At 36.5% G+C, this 22,074-nt stretch overlaps 1 protein-coding gene across 16 annotated transcripts in view; it reads right to left on the bottom strand.

Moving 5' to 3' along the window:
- The window catches only part of SOX6 (SRY-box transcription factor 6), a 371,657-nt gene that overhangs the window by 243,274 nt on the left and 106,309 nt on the right, over nucleotides 1-22,074 (bottom strand). For 3 of the 16 annotated variants that reach the window (XM_057418192.1, XM_057418207.1, XM_057418204.1), the window contains exon 1: nucleotides 16,228-17,240. The exons of 8 other annotated variants lie outside the window; for them this stretch is intronic. The gene's annotated coding sequence lies outside the window, so the exon portion shown is untranslated. Of the gene's footprint in view, nucleotides 1-5,995; nucleotides 6,152-11,262; nucleotides 11,349-16,227; nucleotides 17,241-22,074 lie in introns of those variants that run through there. 5 more of the 16 variants (XM_057418205.1, XM_057418206.1, XM_057418208.1 and 2 more) reach the window with 3 other exon arrangements.

Raw genomic sequence — 22,074 nt, 5'->3', positions numbered from 1 at the left:
AAGGTCATGTCTGCCCTTACAGGTCATAGTGATGCTGCTACACCTTCCACTAGAATGATACCTATAGCATCATTGCTGCCAACCTGCTCCAGAAAAGGCTGTATTTCAGTTGCACTGAATACAGAGAGGGACTGATCTATATCCAAATGACATAAATGAAAAAACTCCAGCTGACTATATAGATTTGAGGATGTAGCCCATAATATGCAAGGTGTTTCAGTAACAGAGGGGATTTTCTGTGTATGAGAATGGGATGGGCCCAACTTTAAAAAATAAGAAATGTTTTACATTGAAAGTATTACAGAGCAGGAAAACAAAAGAACTGGTTGTTACTTACAATCATGTTCAATATATGCCATTTAAATAAAACATAGGATACGACAGTTGGTGCTTTACTGCTAGTTCACCCGAAATAAATTAGTGTATGGGGCCTCACTTGGAGTATTGTGTGCAGTTCTGGTGTTCTCAACATAAAAAGGAAAGGACATGGAACTGTTGGAACAAGTCCAGAGAAGGGCCACGAGGATGATCAGGGGACTGGAGCACCTCCCATATGAAGACAGGCCGAGGAAGTTGGGGCTGTTCAGCCTGGAGAAGAGAAGGCTGCGTGGAGACCTCATAGCAGCCTTCCAGTATCTGAAGGGGGCCTATAGGGATTCTGGGGAGGGACTCTTCATTAGAGACTGTAGTGATAGGACAAGGGGTAACTGGTTCAAACTTAAACAGGGGAACTTTAGATTGGATATAAGGAGGAAATTCTTTACTGTGAGGGTGGTGAGGCACTGGAATGGGTTGCCCAGGGAAGTTGTGAATGCTCCATCCCTGGCAGTGTTCAAGGCCAGGTTGGATGAGGCCTTGGGTGGCATGGTTTAGTGTGAGGTGTCCCTGCCCATGGCAGGGGGGTGGGAACTATATGATCTTAAGGTCCTTTCCAACCCTAACTATTCTATGATTCTATGATTTAGTTTCCACTCCTAACCTTTCACAGACTGAAGCGGTAAGGACAAAACAGAACGGCAGAAATAGAATTCCCCTAGTCCTCTGCATTGTGACATCCAAACAACGGGGGGCACTGCACAGGAATATTTTCTGTTCCTCAGAGAGAACATGGAGCTGGGGGAGTACTAAAATATGTGCAGGAGGATACAGTGAGAAGCTCCTGCCCTTCACTTAGGATGTCCTATCCCACTATCTGACGATTGCAGGAGCACTGGCACAGGCCCAGAAGGAAGGTATGGACACTACAGGGCTGACAATCCCACCATGTTTATTAGTGGTAAGCTCCAGGAAATGTTCCACATAGCCTTCATAGTTTTCTGGCTTCAGACTTAAATGCATACACGCACACACTCACACCATCGCTTCTTAAATTTCCTTTGAGGTTTCGAAGTACTGCTATTTTACCCTCAGGGGCTACTTCTCTCCATTGGCTCTACAATACAGTCTTTTCTACTATCCCTAATAGCCAGATGCAATTACTGGGAAGAACTATTTTGTTACTGCTTTGATGAGATGAGATGTACAATATTGACCAAGTGGTCTCACTGATATTATCACTAATCTAAAAGATAAGATAAGGCAAGATAAGGCGTTCATTACTTATTCCCTGCTCACATGGAAAGTACCATTTCCCAGGTCAAATGGGTTACTTATCACCTCCATTGAGGACTATAGCTGCACTTCTAGTAAGATTAAGAAAAAGACATCTCAGGTATCACTGCATAAAATGACAGCTTGGGTGGGCAAAAGGAGCAAAATTCCAGAAGGGAACTTCTTGTATCTCTGCAGAGACAGGAGATATATCTGCAAACTGAGCCTAACAGCAAAGGGAGGAGAAATCCCATATGGATTTACACACACATGAACATGTGTGTGTAGATACATAAATGTATGTATCTACATGCATATATGTTTATTTGGGTGTGCATGCATTTATGATCTACAAGATTGAAGTCCTAAGTACACAAAAAGAATAAGTGATCTATCTTTCTGGCTTTTTCCCCTATATCCTGCTGTCCAGGTGTAAGCTGTGAAACACATGCACGCTTCTTAGAAAGGGAACTGTTGAACCAGGCAGTTCAGGCTGAGCTGTTGCAGTTATCACTCCATTGAAAATGAGCAACAAATTCAAATAACAGAGGCCATGTTTGATTCTGGATTTTTCTGGGTTTTCTTTCCCTAGTTCCTACCTCCACAGTCTCACCTCTCTTCCACCCTTCCCTGCATACCATAAAGTTATGATGCCCTTAACTACGATAAGAAATGGAATTCCCAGATTATTATTTTAGAGGCTTAAATGATTCTCAGTGGTTTTTATGTGCTTAGCACTTATACGAAGAGGCTTTTTCGTATGTCTTTCAGCAAATACAGAAATAGGCTTGGAGTCAGTATTCATTTTAAGTTTCAACAGATAGTCACATTTATTTCCAAAGATTTCTTTCTTTTCCCCAATTTCACTTTAGCATTACTCTACACACCCATCTATAAACCTGTACCTATCGCAGCAAGCAGAATATCTCCATCCTTAGAGTAATTTTTCTAAAAACATATATACCTGAACAATGCTCACTGCACAAAATTCTAAATACATGTAAGAGTGAGACTGCTGGAACCTTGCATCTCTTCTGCATGTTATTTATTTCCACTAGAAAGCTGAGAGCTTTCTAGTGCTGTCAGTATGGACAATTTTATATTGGATATTTTTCTCTATATAGATGTGTAGCTATTTGCCTTTTCTTTACTTCTCTGTAAATGCCATATGGACAGAAATCATTGAGTCACCACATCGTACATTTATTTTTATGATATATTATGCTGTTTGGTGTCGTGTTGACATCTAATTGATGTTGGTTTTGCTTTTTTTTTTCTTTGTCTTTGTTTTGTTTCTTGGTTTCAATAAAAAGAGAATTTAAAAAAGGCTGTAGAATGATGACTTAAGGCACTGACAGACATGAACATAGCATGCATCTCTTTTATGATGTGCTGCTGAGTAATTGGGTATATATCTAGCTTTAGATAACATATAGGAGACCTCTGAATTTTTACTGTATAGTGAAGTATTTGTATAAGCCTAGCCTATAACCTTAAAAGAACTTTTTTTTTTCTCTAGCAAGTATATACCGAACATGCTTTCAATAAGGGCTTAACCCATGATTTAAGAGTCAATAAAGAAAGGTTTTCCATAAAGAAACGAGAAAGCAACAATAGAACTAAAATACAACATACCAAAGATTAAATATGCTCTATCAGCACAACAGTGTCTTTGTACAGTAAAGAGCAGAAGGGGATGATTAATAGTAACATGGTATGTATGTCAAAAGAAAAATACACGCAATTTAGACAAAGTACACACTTATTAACAGAGAACATCATTTACAGTTATTCAGATGAGAAGACGGCAAGGATGAAACTAGCAGAGAATGTATTTCACAATATGAAGTCACATTCATCCTGGTTCAGGGTTTCCCCCCACCACTACAGCTGCAAAATAAAAATTCCTGGTGAAATGCTTGCTGGAGTAAAATTAATGCATAAGTGCCCCGTGACTTCAGTAAAATCAGGATTTCACTCAAGTTACTTTAAGGTGCAGCTTTACTAGGCAAACGTCCTGGATCACCAATGGGAATGGGTCCACATTTCCCCCTGTTCTTGCAGTTCACATACTACAGACACCCACCCACTCCAACAGCCTCTACTCCAACCAGCCTTTCAAAAGAGGGACTGAGGCTACAGACCCACTCTCACTCATCCTTCTTCTGAATGGCCAGTAACAGGGTCAAATATTAGGGCTCTTCCAGGTGGCTTTACCAGGCACTGGGTTTGGGGCACAGAGAGTGGGGAGGGAAAGAGAGAAGGGAAGGACTCAGCACTTTGAAATGAGCACGGAGACCAGGTTAAGCTTAGACCAGTGAAAGGCAAATTAATGTGCCCAACAAACTGAGTATCTGCTCAGCACCTCCTCTATATTTGCTAGAAATGCTATAAAAATAACCAGGAGGTGTCCCAGCAGTGTGCCATTTCAGCCTGTTTGTTAGTGAACACTGGGATTCACCTTCCACAAAGAAATACAACTACAGGCAAATAGACTGGATATAAGGAAGAAGTTCTTTACTGTAAGGGTGGTGAGGCACTGGAATGGGTTGCCCAGGGAAGCTGTGAATGCTCCATCCCTGGCGGTGTCCAAGGCCAGGTTGGACAGAGCCCTGGGTGGCATGGTTTAGTGTGAGGTGTCCCTGCCCATGGCAAGGTGGTTGGAACTAGATGATCTTAAGCTCCTTTCCAACCCTAACTATTCTATGATTCTATGATTCTATTTTCATATGCTAAAAAAAAACTACAGGATAGCTCCATAAACACTGCCCACAGTACTCTAATATTTTGAAATAAACCAACACAAAATAAATATGGATTTATAAGAAAGGCAACAAAGGTAAATTTTAAATTAAGAAGGGAGTTTGGAGAAAGTGTAAATTAAGAGAAATTTTAAAACAAATGTTCAACATTAATTCTAGAAATTGCTACCACACCTACTTCGCATATATAATTATACACAAAATGGGAAAGAGGAACAGAAAGAAAATAAGGTTATAATTCCATCAATAATTATTTGGAGAAGACAAAAATTTTTCTTGTCTCACTCTCCTGATGTACTCTATCAGTAGAAACCAGAGAGGGAATTACAGCCTATAATGCACAATACACTTGATTTTATTGCACATCAGATATAAAACAAAGTGGTAGATCTGAAATATGCATCTCAAAACAAAATCTTCTTAAAACAAAATAAGAACAAAATCTTAAAGTTCATTCTTAACCACCTCCCAGAATCCCAAGCTGTCCCCAGAATATTCTGGTTTTGGTCTAATCTACACTACATGACTTTTGCAGAATGATTCTTCACAACTCTGGCAAGTTTCTTTATCTGTTAGTTTTGTTAGATGAATGACTCCTTCCATTTTCCAGGAAGTTCTCAGAATCTTTGTATTAGAGGACTACTGTTGCCAGAACTCATTGAGCTCTTGTTGTGTTCACAGATTTTAATGTCAAAGCCAGAAATAAGCATACACCTCATTCAAGATAGTACATGCAAGCATACAGAAGCATACAAATTATTTTAATAATGTACATTACAGCAACAAAAGGAATGACATCAGAAACCTTTATTAGCATTAGACAAGAGCCTTGATTCTTAAATCATTAACCTACACAATTTCTCTTTTCGTAAACTCCCTTTAATTTCTTTGCCTATTAAATCCAACTGTTATACAAGCTGGTGTTAGATGCATCATGAAGTCACACAGAAATCCACCCATCCAGTTTAAAACATATTATCCTGGCATAACGTACTATATGGCAGTGCACTGGAGCACCACAGAGACCTACACCTTGCTCAAATGTCTTCCCATCCTGATACAATTTTTGCCTCCAGTCATCAACTGTCTTCAGAATTTTACACTTTTTGAAAACAGGTATTTCTACACCTTCTGACTAATGTTCAAGTCAGTGTGCTGTAGGACATGAATGCAAACATTTAAACAGAAACTGTAATCCTAAAAGACAGCATGAAAAAAATCACCAGAAAGGTAATGAATAAAGAGAACTTAAAATTGAACTGCACATTACCACTTCCTAAATCTGTAGGTGGGAAACAACACTTCACCTTTATAAATATGGCATATCAGTTCTCTCTATTAATAAAAGAATGAGAAGATATGAAAAAGTCAAGGACATACATGAGTGAAAGTGGTGAAAGGAGGGAGAATCCTTCTAACTGTATTATGGATAGTGTCAATAGAAGTTAATTAAGTAACATCTCCACACACCCCCACATCCCAGACAAATATATATATTATTTGCAGTATTATTATCACTCTAGCAAGATTACATTTGTTCTACTAACAATCAATTATTTGTAATTCTAAGAACTATGAAGTAAATTATGATTGTCACACAAACATACATCTAAATTGTAAACAATGTTCTCGGTAAAAAGTACAGAGGCTTTTGGGAAAGTTTTGAGGAGGTTATCTGATTTTAAGACTGTCATACTTTTAAGCAAATGTAGATTGACTTAAGTAAACATTGCAGGAGGGAGCTCATGCTCTAGGCTTCACCAAGCAATCAGCAAGGCATCTGACACGCTACAGAAAACCTGCAAAATCCAGCAAATAAATCATGTAACACCCATTCAGTATCCTACAAAGCACACAGTGGGGAGCTGACACATTATTAACTGACTGTAATTTTCGCAAACTGTAACATACTAAGAGCTTTATGACATACATGTGGTGAAATATATTTTTATACATTATAAATGCACATGGGTCTAAAGCACGTTAATCAAGACACTTCAATTAACTCATTGGGTTATGTTTGTTTTCAAGTTAGAGGCATCAAAAAATGTTGAGTATTACAGTAAGTAGATTTGGGAAACACCTCCATCTCAAGACTTCAACAAAACCATCTTGATGCTGCAGTACTAGTGTGTAACACAACAAAAGGGCTGATTTGAGCAAAAGAGAACTTAACTTTGGAACAGGTTACTGTCCCAAAGCAGTGCTTCCCTTGAATATGAGCTTTTACATCAAATTATATTTTATACAAACTTGCTGAAAGCCTCCTCTTTCAACAAAAACAAATCCACAGGGGACAATACAGGTTCCAAGGAGGCCTTAATGCCATCCAGAATGAAAGAACTGAAGATGATGATACAACACAGACTTTAGATTTTGACCAAAACATCTTTCTTTTTGCCTTGTTGAAGATTTATACAACTTTACAGATACAAACCTCACCTGCCTCTTTCAGGAACAACAAAAAGCAGTTCTGAAATTGACAGAACACTGGCTTTTGAAGCCTGACATTGTTCTGCCACACAGATGAATAACTTGAGGTACCAAAGGTTCGTGGTAGAAAATGGCACTTTGCCAACTCTCATTACTGCCTGCCAACCTGTAGATAATCTTCTTGTACTGTACTTCATCTGATACTTTCACATTTACAACCCTTTACAATACTTAGCAGTTTCTATTTAAATGAAATACAAGATTAAAAAAAAAATAAACTTAAAGTAAAAAATGCTGAGAGCATTTCACTCTCTATTGTCCATTATTCTTTATTGTATCATTCTCTTTCTGCATGTAGGCCAAAAAATAAATCCAGTGTAAACACAAAAGGCAAATATCTTTTGAAGGCCAGGCAAATATTTGAAAAGCAAAATAGAGATTCTGCTTTTATCTCTAGATCACCCTACAATTTAATGGTTACTGGAGCAGGGTTTCTTTTTTTTTGTTTCTTTCTTGTTTTTTTCCTTTTCTCTTTATTTCAGGGAATGCAGCAGGGGTAGGTCCACATTTCATATCTCATAGAATGGTTACGAACGTGTAAACTATAACAATGGGATAACAAAGGTCGGATAACTATTGCGTGTTTGTTACACAGCAGAGAGGAAAATTGGCACTATCAGAAGGCTAGGAGATAACAAACCAATGCATTAAAAATGTTGATCTAACAGTATTTTTAAACTATGAAAATTATGTGCCTGACCTTGTAATGTGATGCCATTTATAAGCAAAGTCCATTCCATGGACTAGAGAGAAAGACCTGGGCCCTCAGCTATGCCAATAGGTTTAATTACTACCCACAACATAAGAAAAAAAGAGTATACAGAACTGATTTCAAAAAGTTGCTAGGTAGGATAAAGTTTTTGAAACCAAACTAGAAGACAAGAACCTTTTTTTTGTCCCTCTATTACTAGTCCATGATGCTCAGGTCACTACTGAACACAAATGTACAAGTGTACAACATAGTGGGCTGATGCTCTCAGGCCACTAGAAAATCTTTACCACACATGAATCCCAGCAATGCCTCAAGACAGATACTATTTGGTCCCTTCACTCAGAGTAGGATCATCACATACTGTTTTAAATATATATGAAAGCTGCATTGAATGCCACACTTATCTTGTGAGGAAATAAGACTTTTTGTCTGTTGAGTTCTTCATGGTGTTACCTTTCAAAAAATACGCATTGAAAAAAAAACCTGTGTAACTCTATACAATGAGAACCAGTGCTTTCTTAAATTGTTTGGAAAAAAAAAAGAAAAATCTCAGCAGTAAAATAAAGCCAAGCCATCAATGGCAACGTTATTTAAAATACTGATGCATTAAGGTAAGGGTTTTTTTATAGCAAGAACTACAGGGAAAAAAAAAAAAAAAAAGAGCCAAACACTTTAGTTTATTGCTTGCGTAGAGTAGCAAGAACAAGAAGGGAAAAAGTGCAGAATATACTGATCAGAAAAAAAGGAGAGTTTTGCCTTAGGGCTCTATAATAAAATATGCGTTAAGTCTTAGTCTCTGCATAAGAAACAGTGTTAAGTAAGTATATATACCACAACGTAAAACTTTCAGCTGAAAAAGTTCACTTGGGAGAGTGAAATTTGCTACATCGAAAAGCCACCATTTGGTAGTTTGGCCCAGAGTCAGTTTCTGTTATAAGGCAAATGGTGTAACCAATGGCAAACATGAGTCTCAGTTACCCACACTCTTACATCTTCTTCTCCTATATAGATAAAATTTCCTGAGAAATAAATGTGTACATTTAGGTTCTTCATTGAATGTTTTTATATTGCATCTTATACCCATCGACAGCTGACATACGATGTAAATTCTAGAATGCTTTTTGTTGCATGATTTTTGACCTCCAAATGTTCTTCTGAACACTAATATAAAATAATTGCATAACAAAGGATTACATTTCTCTAAATTTTCAACTATATTTCTCTGTGTGATTACGGACTGATAGAGGTTATTTAAGGGCCATCTGATCTAAGACTTTTAAAAAATGTATGAACAAATATATTTCAGAAAAGTCACTCAGAATATAAACAAGAAGAAGTGACTTTGGGGTCGATCACCTATTCACTGCCTTCAAGGGTCTAAGAAAATATTTTATATATGTTCAAGCTGTAAAAGTATGTGTACTTTATTATCTTCTATTTGACAGAAAAGTGATAACACTTCTTCTAACTAAAGAGGCTTGAACAGCAAAGATTAATACTAGAAAACAGAGTTAATACTTGCTTACTCTTGTATGAAACTTTTATAGATAAAAGCTATTAAAAAAATAAATCCTTGCTAGTATTAAAAAAAAATAAAAAGCTAGCTAAGCACCTGAAAGCTATTTTGGTTAGGTTTATTTTCAGTTTTCACAATATAACTTCACTTTAAAATAGTATGGTACTCTACAGGAGAAGGCACAGAAACAATGAGAAAAGCTATTATGTTCCAGACTACCACATAAATTCAGGGCACCAGTCCATCCTGGTGAGATTTATCAAGATCCTGAGCATGGTACTACTAGAGATACTGCCAAGAAACTGATTTTCTTATGCCTTTTCCCTTGAAGGTCTTGGGGAAAAAAAAACCCAAAACAAAACAAAAAACAACAAACTAAATCAGCAAAGAACATTGATAGGATTTCTATAAACTATAAAAGCAATTTTATAAATATTTTAAGTTATAAATATCTTAGGTAGTAAGTAAACATGCACAATGTCTAATTCTCTAGCTGTTTAATATTAGAATCCCTGACAGTGCAAGGCAGAAGAACACTGGGATGCTTACAGGTCCATTGCTATCCTAGAACTGAACCATGCATTTTGTAAATAAAACTGCTAACATCAGCCTGGAAGAATTATAAGCATTCTAATCCACTACTGATTTTATTAACTAATTCTCAATATTTTTCCTTATAGTGTATTATTCCTCTAAATTCTAGAACATCATCTCTGAAAGTAGAATGATATATTAGAAGGACAATAGATATAAGGAAGTGTGAAGCTTTGTGACTAATATTAATATGATAATTATATAGGGCATGACTATGCACATATATATAAATGACCATCAGACAGATGCATGTGTGTGTTTGTGTTCATATATGCAAATACACGTACATATTTGCATATGCAGAAATATATCTAACAGACAAAATGGACTTGTATGTGTTTGTGAGTATGCTTACAAATACACATACATAAATACGTGGATAAAAATACCTATAACATGCATATATTGTTTAGGAAGACACACATATACATAATATGGAAGGAATTCACTAAGTTAATCGTTACTAATGAGGACTACAATAACTTATGTATTGTATCGTATTGCAAGAGCACAATAGTTGGGTCACAAATTTTCTAACGCATGGATCACTTCCTAGTCTGGGCCTAAAAAACACAGTATGGGTTCATGAAGCAATCTATCTTTTAGTAACAAATTCTATTTTTTCTTTCAATTACTTTCTGTGTGGTTCAGTCTCTCTAGACTTGGCTGGTATCGGTCAACCTTTTCTGCATGCTTTCAATAATTTATGAAGATGTATTCAGGCATACAGACATTTCTTAAACTAAAACAGTTGCTGCAATGCTGGAGCTGCAGAAGTAAAATCAGAATATTATGACGGATTAATTGAAATTATGCTAAATATTAGTTATGTTTCACTAGTAAAGATGAAATAAAGTATCATTCTCTTTAAATATGCCTCTACACTACTGAAAGTGTGTCAGCAATTTTGCTTCTGTGATTTCTATGATCACCTACCATCTAAGGTATGTTGATTGTATCCTTAAAGGCTAATAATGTAATAGTGCAAAAAAAAATCAGAAAAAGGTTCAATAATTTATTTTCTGGCACCAAGCTTCCTTTCTAATTTATTCTCTGAAAACATCAATTTTAGGAAAATGGGAAAATAACATTTCTCATGCAAGGCAGAAATTATTATTGATAATAGCACATGAAATAGTCACTTCTTACTCTTTCTTTGCTTGCTATAAACAGCTAAAAGCAGATAGCAGAAAATAGAAGGCATAGTAACTCTGGAATATATGTCACATCTGTAGGGTGCAGGAGAGAATAACCCTAATTAACCCATACACTAACTTCAGAACTGTATCACAATAGCTGAAAGCAGAATCTGATCTTCTTGGAAGCAAAAAGCTGCTATCACTGATTATTGTTGTAGTTGACTTTGACATCAATTCAAAAACTTTGCTCTTTTTTTGAAATAGGAAGCCTAGGCAAGTATGCACTGAATGCCTGGATCTGAATCCTGACAAGCAAGGGAGGCTTATTATTCTCTTTCTTACAACACAGCAGTTCCCTTCCTATATAGCAATTTAAAACAAAACAATGTTTCTCTCCTGCAGGGTTTTCTTTGGCTTTTTCATTAAAGAACACTCTAGATTAGTAATCAGGTTTACCAGTTGTCACGGGGTCACTAGCAGCTACTTTGTTTTCCCTCAGAACTGTGCTCTGTAACGTGATGATAGCATTAAACGGACTACAACTGATGGGAAAAGTAGAGAAAAGAAAGAATAATCAAAAACATACTAAAACTACTGCTTTCAAAGAAAAAGCAGTCTATGAAAAATCACAGGCAAGAAAGTTTCAGCATAAACACTAGTAAACCATATATATTGCCTCGATAAATGCTAAAAGCTTACTCCAGTAAAGCAAGAACAAAGATATTTGTGATTTAGCTCAATTTTTTCATGGAAAAATTGGGATGCATGCTTATACATACTGCTTTTTTAAAATCCAAGAACAAATGTTTCTGAATTGGAATTAAATAAGTATGGTCAAGATGAAAACATGTTTTGAAAAGAAACACTTAGGATTTGCCCACTTCAATTCTCACTAAGGTTTAAATAGTAAAATGACAGGAAAGTTGCACATTCACATAAACTACTAAATGACAGACAAACTGTTACATACTCTTTACATTATCCATCCCTGTTCAGAGGTGGAAAAGCCAAAAGGATGCCATGGAGTAGTAGTGGCATCTGTGCACAATAGCTGCTGCTGAAGTGCCCAGCTTTGGCCTTCTCCCAGAGCAAGGGAGTTTCATTGGTTTGACCTATTTAAGCAGAGGCACCCTGACAAATCTCCGCTCTGTTCTGAACACCACTGTTTGCCTCCTACATCAAACACCTGCACATCACAATCTCATCACTCTACTTAGTAAAACAGACCCATTTGTGGGACAACAGTCAATCCACAGTCTTTTGACTCTCACAAACTTGGGTGTATACATTTAGAGTAAAGTTGCTGTGGGCTTTGCTTGATTGATTGGGGGGGGGGGGGGGGGCTTACTACAATTAAAACATTTGATCTAAAGCACCTGGAATAATAACTGCACAAATACTTATTTGTACTATCTTTCGAAGAAATACCAACAGATTCTCCTCTAGCAGCTATAAAAATACAACCAAATCCTGTGTAGTAAAGACAGTCAGGGGATTACGTTTTACAGTTCTGTGGATGTTATGTACTATCATCCACTACTACCAAAGAACTGTATTCAGATGGTGAAAAATGACACGCTTGATTGCTCCAGGATTTAGTAGCTGAAAATAAAGTAATGGGTCTTCAAGAAATACACTGCTTTATGAGTATGTCTTTTTAAAAAAGCTATTGGAATACGTTGGGTGTAATAACAAACACACGTAACTCCTACTTCTAATGAGGAAAAAAAGGAAAGAAAATGTTTTCCTCTAGCAGCACATGATTCAATTAACTCTTCAAGCTCTTCTCTCATTGCAGCTGTTTAAAATACAACTATTTTTCACAAGACAGTAAAAATGCTAGTTCCAAAGGCAAAATGAAGTCTTACAAGGTTTCTCTCTATATTATCAGACACAGATCAAGTGGCAGTAAATACCTATGTACCTAACTGGCATTTCTGAAAAACATGGAACACTTAGCAGCTTGTGCAGAAACCAAACCCCACAAGACACTAGGTCTGTTTTATTCAGGTGTTTAGACTAGGTAGTTTTTTGGTTTGTTTTTTTTTCAGTTCAAACATTTTCCAATTTATTTTCTTCTAGAAGGAGAGTTCTAATGTTTCTATATTCTCTCTTTAATATCTTGTAGAGATAGGCACCTATGTGAAAAGTCATGAATTCGCCCTGGATTTATTCTTTTTTTTCAAGACACAACCTTGTAATTTTACATCTGACCACTCTAAGCTGCTGATGTTCCATAAGGACTCTGTAAAAGCCAGAGTTGCTCATGAGCTCTTTTGGCAGTCTAACAGCCTGAAGCACAGCTAAGCACCAGCTGCACCGTATTTATCTACTTGTTTATGAAAGAGTTTCTCCCTCATTGTGTGGATAACTGACCTTAACCATAGCTAATAAGACATGAGCTTCCTTGACCTATGCAGTTTTACACTGAATTTTATAAAATACTTTAGTGTTATCCATTTGGCCTCATTGAGCTCCTAATGAGCTGGAACACGTTCTCTCTCCAGTACTGTCACCATAGACAAGGTGCGGTCCAAGGAACAAAAATAACCTGGCCCAACCTTTGCTTTGGCCATCTGCTTCTGTAGACAAGCTTCTTTCTGGCTACCACCAGGTTTTCATAAAGAAGAGAATCAACCAACTTACAGATATTTATGCTCCGCCCCTCCCATCATTGCATCTTGCTGCCCCAACCATGTAGGGAGAGGAACGGCTTGCTTGCTGCAGGCTGACTGCTCCATGAACCTCCCCTAAACTGCAGCTATTTCCAGATATATGTCTAGTTTATCAGAGACTTCTGGAAATCCATCACTTCCCAACCTTAAGCCTCTAAACAGGCTTTCAGCTACAAATGCTGGGAGTCTGCGTTGAAGAAAACACAACTGTTTTACTTAACATAAAAATCCCACTCAGCCAAACTAGCTCCACTGAATCAGATGATGTCCTTATCAATCTACCCCAGACACATACAACTTTTTCTTCCCTTCTCTCCCCCATTTTTTTTTTTAAACACACAAGTGAGAAGCTAAAACTGACGCAAAAGCAAGGATCATGTCAGCCGTGGAGTCAGGCTGAACTGACTTGCAAGGGGACATTTTTCACGGGTTGCACTATGACTTGTTGAATTTGAAATGAGTCACTGTAATAAGCACAAAAAAGACAGTTTCCTCTTGATATGTTTTATTTCCATTTTTTATGTAAGAATATTCTTTTTATCACAGTTGATTTAAATTATAATGATTAAATAACAGCTAATTTATACTGGCTTACAGTTGGGGGGCTCAAGGCTGTTTCTTTTCAGTTGCAGGTAGAGTTTGATAATCTAGGATTCTGCCAAAAGTTAATATTTACACTATATTTTAATATTGTGATTAAAGTCTGCCTCTCAAACCAGAGAGCTCAGATGTCAACTGCATATACATACAAAATACAAGAAATCCTGACATATTACTTCAAAAATCTAAACAATTTGTCTAATTTCTGGGTTAATACACACAGAAGTAATACAATTGCCTTAATCATTCCAAATAAGCATACAGTGAGTTTTCATTTTGTTGGGTTTCCTTTTTCCCCTAACAGCACTACACTGATGATGTTCCAAGCAGAGCATTCCAAAGAGTCACTCGTGCCGGAAAACAGTTAAGCTAAACTCGTTTCAAATTTTAAGTTCAGCTTTCTCATTCTGAAGCAAGCATTCTCTTCCAGTACTAGTTGAAAGAGCTTATCTAATTTAACTTTCATTTTTTCCTTAAACATCTGGGAAATTTCATTTCTCTAATCAGTTTCTTACTCTCCTCCACTAATTACAATCTTGTTTTTTCTACGTATATCATTTCCTGTGTGATAATTTTTTCATCATTAGTTTTCTTGCTCTTTATATATTTCCTAGATGCTGGTGTTCAAATTCAGACAAAGCAGCTTATTTGTGTGGACCCTATTCTCTTTCAAATACTCAGATAAAATATGCCACAAGAAGTTATTTGCCTCTCTGTATATATGAATATTCACCACAGCTTCCAAAATCCCACCATTTCTTGCCCTGTTGGCTAAATCATCAGCAAATTCTAGGATTTTAATTTACTCTAACATGATGAGCTGCCCTTCAGAAAACTTGGCCACCAGCTGTCTCTCTCCTCGAGTAGGCCAAAGTCACATGCAAGACAATGAAGCCTCTCAGACAAATGCCACTTCTCTGTTTCACTTTCCTCACTGCCTCTGCTTCCCTCCTTTCTGTTTCTCCTTTGCCCCTAGGTTGTATCTTAATCCCATTCTCAAAATCAAAAGGCTTCTTCCTTTCTGCATGGCTCATGAAATGTTACTACATAGAACTAATTTGCTACAGGGGCTCAGCCTTCGGATTTGGATTGCTTTCAGTTTTTATCACTATTTTCATATTTGTAACACCACAGTCCCTTTTATGTAGCTTTCAGGCTTTCAGGTACTGTAGTAACATCATATGCATATTGAATTCCATTCAACAAGCAAATCAGGATTTTTTATTTAAATGTTGCTAATTTCAGTAACAGCACACAACTTAAGGAAAGTCATTAAATACTGTATACAGACTTCCTAATTTCTACAGCATTAGGCCACTAGTTAAGATTTTACACACATCATATAATAAACTAAATAGTGAAGACTACATTGAAAAAATAAATGTTTGTCACACCTATTGATTAGCGTCAGCAGCACAAATGTAACAGACAAATCTGAAAGTTTACCCTAAGACAAGAGCTTTGAGTCTTCAGAAAATTACCAAAATTATAAGAAGATTATGTTCAACTGATCTAATGGTTTGGTTTGCATTTCTATGTATAAACACAGTGGTATGTTTACCAAACATCCATTTCCTTCTAACCCCAGATCACAGACTTTTGAAACCCCACCAAAAAAAAGTTTTTTAATGAACACAAATGTGTCCACAATATCAAAACAAACTTGAATAAATCATTCATACAGTGTGAAAACTGAAGTCTAATAACTCCAAATGAAAGAGCTCAGCGACATAAAAGTTTCTGTAAACCTCCACATATGTTCAGGCACAACTAAAGACAGACTTACTTAATATATTAGGTTGTAATTGCAAAGAACTCTTCAGGTTTTGCCAACAGTTCTCACACGTAACCACAAACAAGTAAAAACTTGTTAAGATATTTCACTGCTACATACACTTCATAGCTTAGAAATATATCTTCTTACCAAAGTTAAAGCACAATTTTCGTTTCTTTCATTCATTTGAGGAAACTGAGGAGCAGCATATGCTGTTTCATTTGCAGATAGTTTTAAGTAAAACAACAAAGATTCTTCTAAAACTAAGCCCTCTTACAAAAAAAAAAACACAACAAAAAAACAAAAAACAAACAAAACCAAAATCAAAACAGAAAGAAAAGACTTATTTCTTTGAGAAGATGTCTAGCTTACCTGACTTTGCCATTCCACACCGACAGCCTGAACAATATTATCAGTCCTTCAGGTACTAATTCTTGCTAACTGGAAGGATATTTTCTCTCTTGCTGGATTAATAATCAACTTTCCCGATAGTTCATTTGTAATTCTCTGCTGGTTAACCCTTTGCAGGGCTCCCATTTTGAACTAAGCAGCCTCCAATGTTCAGTTCATTTTAGTGCAAAAATAACAAAAATTATGAAGTACATACATGACAATTAATTAGCAAGCTAAAGAGAAAGTTTAAGAATAGCTTATCTTAAAAAGCTACAAGCTCATAAATGGTTAAAAGACTACTTTCTCTTTCTTAAAACTCTACTTACTAAACCTAGGAGCCAGTAAACCAATGCATCAACAAACTGAAAGCTGTAAAGTCCAATGGCTCATAGGACAGCATACACCCATGAAGCTACTGCTCAACCTCTCATCTTCGGTGTGTGTTTAAATATAACGCATGCCTGCTGAATTCTGAAAATAACATCTTTTATTACCGAATAGTGTGCTCAGAAATTGCCGCAGTTATCAGTTAGTGCAAGGCTGTCCATCTGTGTTGTCAGAAAGCAAGAGCAAGAGTGGCCAGGAGTAAAAATGAGATAAGAGAGGCCCAGAATAGCTAAAAAGGGGAGTTCAAATAAGGTCAAAACAGTTTAAGATGGGATACCTAACAATTACATGTAATTTTATATTTCAAAGGTAGTAGAAATCCGCATCCATTTTATCAGTTTCATCAGAATTCAAAACATTTTGGCAGCTCTGTTGCGAAATGAGTAAAAAGATTATAAAGCCAGCCCTGTAAATAGGTGTAGAGATCTAGTACAGGAGGGTGAAACATTCTGGAAATCCTGACCTGAAGAAACTAGTCTTTGTTTGGGGGATATAAGTAGGACCTTGGGAATTGCTATGATTGGGAAAAATAAACTTTTTGCATAGATGACTGAGGCATAGTGCTGCAAAATGGAGTAATCATAAGAAAGTCTTTTTTTCTCTCTTTTTTTCTCTTTTTTTTTTTTTATTCTGGAAGACAGTGACTCAGGGCTTTCCTGATAAATTTTGCTACAGCTGTTTTATTAGATATTACTGCAGTACTTTTGTTTTTTCCTTAGAAAAAGAGACAGAGTCCCCAAAAGTTACTGCATAGCACAGAAGAGGCTATTTCCCTTTGCATAACAGTAGTTCAATAGCAAATTTATTTTTACACAACCATAGGTCTCTGCTCTCTGTCTACTGCTCTCTCTCTTCAGCAGCATCTAATATAGTTTGCTGTAAACTTTCTATAATATGTGCTGTAGAATTTATAATAAAATGCTATGAAGTGTTGAAGCAAATTTATTTCATATTTATAGTTAATTTTGTTGTGTGTGTATTTGAAGGAAAACCTTTTAGGAACACCAAGAATGTGAGAAAGCTACAACAACTAAATTTATTGTTGGGCATCACATCAGTGGTACTCCTGGGGGCTCCTCTTCATGGGAAGAAAGTTTAAGCAACATTTTCTAACACATTGGATTGCTTCCCAGAGACGTGATGGCCTACAGAGGCAGTGCTGAACAAAGCAGGCTGGAACAGCATGTAAGTAAACAACCCCTTTCAGAGGATGGTCACAAATAAGTGCAACTTTGTTTAATAAAGGCAAGTTATCTTTTGTTCTTTAAAAGGTGCATTATCTTTTTCTCCGGTTCCACCTGACTAAACCGGTGGTATCTCTTCTATCACCTGACTGAGTGGCTGGCTGGAAATAATGGGACAGAACAATCCACTATTGTTACAGAGACAATGACCTTTCATCTTTCCTATCCTCCAATGGTCTCTCCTAACAACTAAAACTACACCCCTTAGGCTGAATTCCAGATTGTCATAAAAAGCCCTGTCCTTTCAAAACAAAACCAATTTTTACACCAAGGTGGGGGAGAAACACAGGTCCATTGTTCTGGCACAGATGGAAGTTAGAGTTACTAAGGCAACAGCTCTAATCCCCCTTTTTACCACCTTTTTCACATCATTGGCCTATCAAGTGTGCTACCTTTTAACTCATAAGCTCAAAAGCTGGTAGTCTAACTGACTGCCCTAATTAGCTACGATTTTCACAGTACAGACAACATGATGAGCTAATCGAAATTTGCAAAATAATGACGTACCTCCAGCAAATATTCCTCCTTCTGAGGCCCAGTCTTAGAATAACAATAATGAGACCATTATTAGAGGAGGGCATTAAAATGCTGCACTGCTGCTAAACAGAGAACTTAATTGTTCTGGTCTTGTCCATTGAATCAACAACCTATTGTTGTGGACTTGAAAAATAAAGGACTGGAGAATGGGTGCCATAATGATTGGTCTGTGCTGCCATACCAGCACTCTGTAGAATTGTTTTCCTTTTGAAACTCTTGATGGACTAGTAGTTTTGTTTAAAACTAATATAAAAGGCAATTGTCTGGATAAAAAGTCCTATTTATTGAAATCTTTAGAAGCAGTTGCATTGATTTGTTCATGACCCCCAAGATAAAAACATAGGGACCATAATAATGCTATTTGTAGAGACCACTGCCTGTAGTGACACTAGGTAACACTGCGCTGTCTAGCTACTGCAAAAGGAAGGCAGGCACTTCCTTTACAGACAGAAATAATGACAGAAGGTCAAATAGTGGACAGACCCAATTCATCTGTAAAAAGGAAGATGTTTTATTTAAAAAAAAAAAAAGAAAAAAAGACAATATAATTGGTAATAATTTATAATTCTGGGTTTAGATCAAAATGATAAAGGTACTCCTAAGTCAGTCACAACACAGGACTGTTGGTTAGCTGGCTAGATATTAAAAATTATTTACTTTATTTTTTCTTCACTTCTTCTACAGAATTATATCCTAAGCTTTGTAATTTGAAACCTAAGACACCTTGAGTTGTAGTGACTCAGTTGATATAAACTGTAGCTTACGGTTAGCTTTGGATAGTCTCGGGGGAAGAGATGCCTAAAATCTCTGGAATACCTTATAAATTTGCAAAGGGGTGTTAACTGACAGTAAAATATACAGCTTTTCACAAAATGTTGAAGATTAACATGATTTTAAGAAAAAAAAAATCCTCCCCTATGAAAAAGCATAGTTTTATTATATCGAATCATTGTTAATTAACACTGTCTTGGATTCCCTTCTTAGCTTTCATTGCAATTGAAAACATACAAGCAATAACAGATTTACACTTTATTTTTACACTGTTTTAATTAAGAGGAATTAAAATTGTGTTTTATTGTATTTTGTACAGTTACCTCTCTTGATGCATCTTCCCGCATACAAATTGCTCAAAACAGGGCTATGACTCTATGTCAATATAAACAATCAGAAACAAGAGAATCTGGGCCCATTGGTACTTTGCTGTTTAGTTCAATGGCAAAAAGTTTAAGTTTTAAATTTTTCTTATTCTTATCAACATATTGTAAATCAAAATGGGAGAAAAAATGTGAAAAGGAAAGAAAGGAAAAAACTTAAAAGTTAAAGGTTAACCCAAAAGGTATTTCCAGCAGCCCTTAGAACTGCTTGCATAATGTCAAGTTGTCTTGCATGTATTCACACAACACATTTTTCTTTAAACTTGGGGTCTTTTCTTTTGTAAATTGAAAAATGCCTAATATAAAGAAGTATTAAATTGTAAATAAGACCTCTTGCTTCATTCAATCTATGCTTTGCTTCATTTATCTTCATCTTGTTAGGCTAAATTAATTAACAATCTCTGTGTTGCACACTTTCTCTTTTCATTACATCAAATAATGGCCGGGATATGGGAGAAAACCCTCACCACAGGGATCTTGAAACACTACCTTGAGGTAGAGTCTCTTACATATGTATTGCTTTAGCAATATTAACTAGCTAGATTTATGAAACGGATTCTTCATCACTTTAAAATAATTATCCTGATTTTGTGAGAAATAAAAATACTTTAAAAAATCAGAGGCTTGCATCAGATCAGGTTTACCATTTCTGAGCCACAAGTACTAAAAGAAAGAAAGTACCTAAAATCATTAATAGTTTTCCTCAGTGCTTGATTTAATATAAAAACCCTGCAACTTGAACACAATTTTTGGCTCTGACCAACTGTGTATAGAGTCCCAAACACATTAATGTGTCAAATTATTTAAACCAAGTTGCCATACCACTTGTCTGTCAATGTTCTGTATATAATTAATTGGATGTCTGGGACAGTTTCATTGGTAAATCTGGTTATTTTGATAACATAATGGGGAGCAATGTGCTAAACTATTAGGCAAGTTTTCTTCCTTTAACCTACATTATGGCATTTAGAGCAAAAGGGCAAAACAGTAAAGCCTTTTTTAATCTCACTCTGATCAAACAACCCTCTTTCTCCAATCACAGCTTTGTGCGTGATATCTTTCTGCTAGTGTTTCTTATTTAATTAAAACAGACACAGACAGAAGGACATGGATTAGGACTGTAATGATGCATTTACTTAGATTAATCGGAGGCTCCTTTTGGAGTAATGGCTTAAACAAAGAACAAAAGGAAATTGTTATGAAACAGCCTTTTATCCCAGGCAAAGGTCAAATTATGAGGTTTTTAATTTTGTCAGCCTCTGTTATATTGGGCCTTGCTACTGGAACATGAGAAGTACTTCTCTCCCCCTCTTTCTCAAGCCAGGCCAGTTATTATAATACAGCCATTAAAGCTGCAAATTAAAATGTCTGATTTTAAAACAGGTTGCTTAGCTTTCAAAACCCTCTAATTAGCATGTTGTGCATTGTTACAAAGGAAAAAAACCTAAAATGCTAATGACCTGCTGCCAGGTGACCACACTGCTGTGCAAAATAATACAGACCCTTTCAAGTAGTAGTAATAATAATACCCAGCTCCTATGAATTATCCAACTCCAGGTCTACTCCGCACCACATGTGCTTAAAGAAACAAGCATGCACCCAGCCAAAGATCAGAGTTCAGTAGTCAACATGAGATTGCTGTATCTTAACTGGAAAGAAATCTGTGCCCATTCAGACACTGTAGGGAAAGAAAAAAACATTCTGAAATCACCATGGGCCAGGTGACACTTGGATGAGGCACAGCGAAAAGCACAGAATGGAAAATTCTTACCCTCACAGACAGAAACTACAGATATACTTCTGTAAATCTCAAAAGAGCCAGCCCCAGCTTGCTGTGATTCTGCTTCTGTGTTTTGTTTACGACAAGCAATAAAGCATTAAAAGAACCCAAACACAAGTATATTTTTGCCCTTTCCCAGTTCACCATTCATCACAAGTTTATTGAACACACTACATTAAGCTAGAGCTGCTAAAGCTCAAAACTTTTCCACAAGTCTTGTGATGTTTTCTTAAAATATGTTACAGGAGAAAGACTGATGATGTGACTTCAAAGACTCAAACCAAATAGAAAACATTTTTGTAAACCTCATGGTACTTGAAGGTCTGCTTTTTTGAATACTTGTGTTTTAGCAAACTTACTCAGTTCACACAAGATTTCCCAGTGACAAAATGTAACAAAAGTGCCTTCTTTTTTTGAAATCATAACTGCAACAATATTCATTAGTCTTTTGAAGCACCAACACTCCACACAGACCCAGTCCTGCAGTCAGAGAATACACATCTCTGGCAAGCTGAAATGTCACACAATACTCAGAGGCTCACCATGTGATATCAAAGAAGAAGCAAAACCTTGCTGACAGTATGAATGTTGGATCCGAACAACAGCAGCAGAGGCTGCTGTTCAGCACCACAAAGAATACCTTCCTAACAAGTCCAGAATAATTAGCTGGGCAGTCAAGATTAACCCCACTTGACCTATTTTTTACCAACAGATAAGGAAAAAA

This window comes from Pezoporus wallicus, unplaced genomic scaffold (genome assembly GCF_028554395.1).
Source record: "Pezoporus wallicus isolate ANWC-B61680 ecotype Strahan unplaced genomic scaffold, APGP_CSIRO_Pwel_v1 contig_2025, whole genome shotgun sequence".
NCBI lineage: Eukaryota > Metazoa > Chordata > Aves > Psittaciformes > Psittacidae > Pezoporus > Pezoporus wallicus.
Note: the sequence above shows the minus strand (reverse complement) of the source record. Positions and strands in the feature narration are given on the sequence as shown.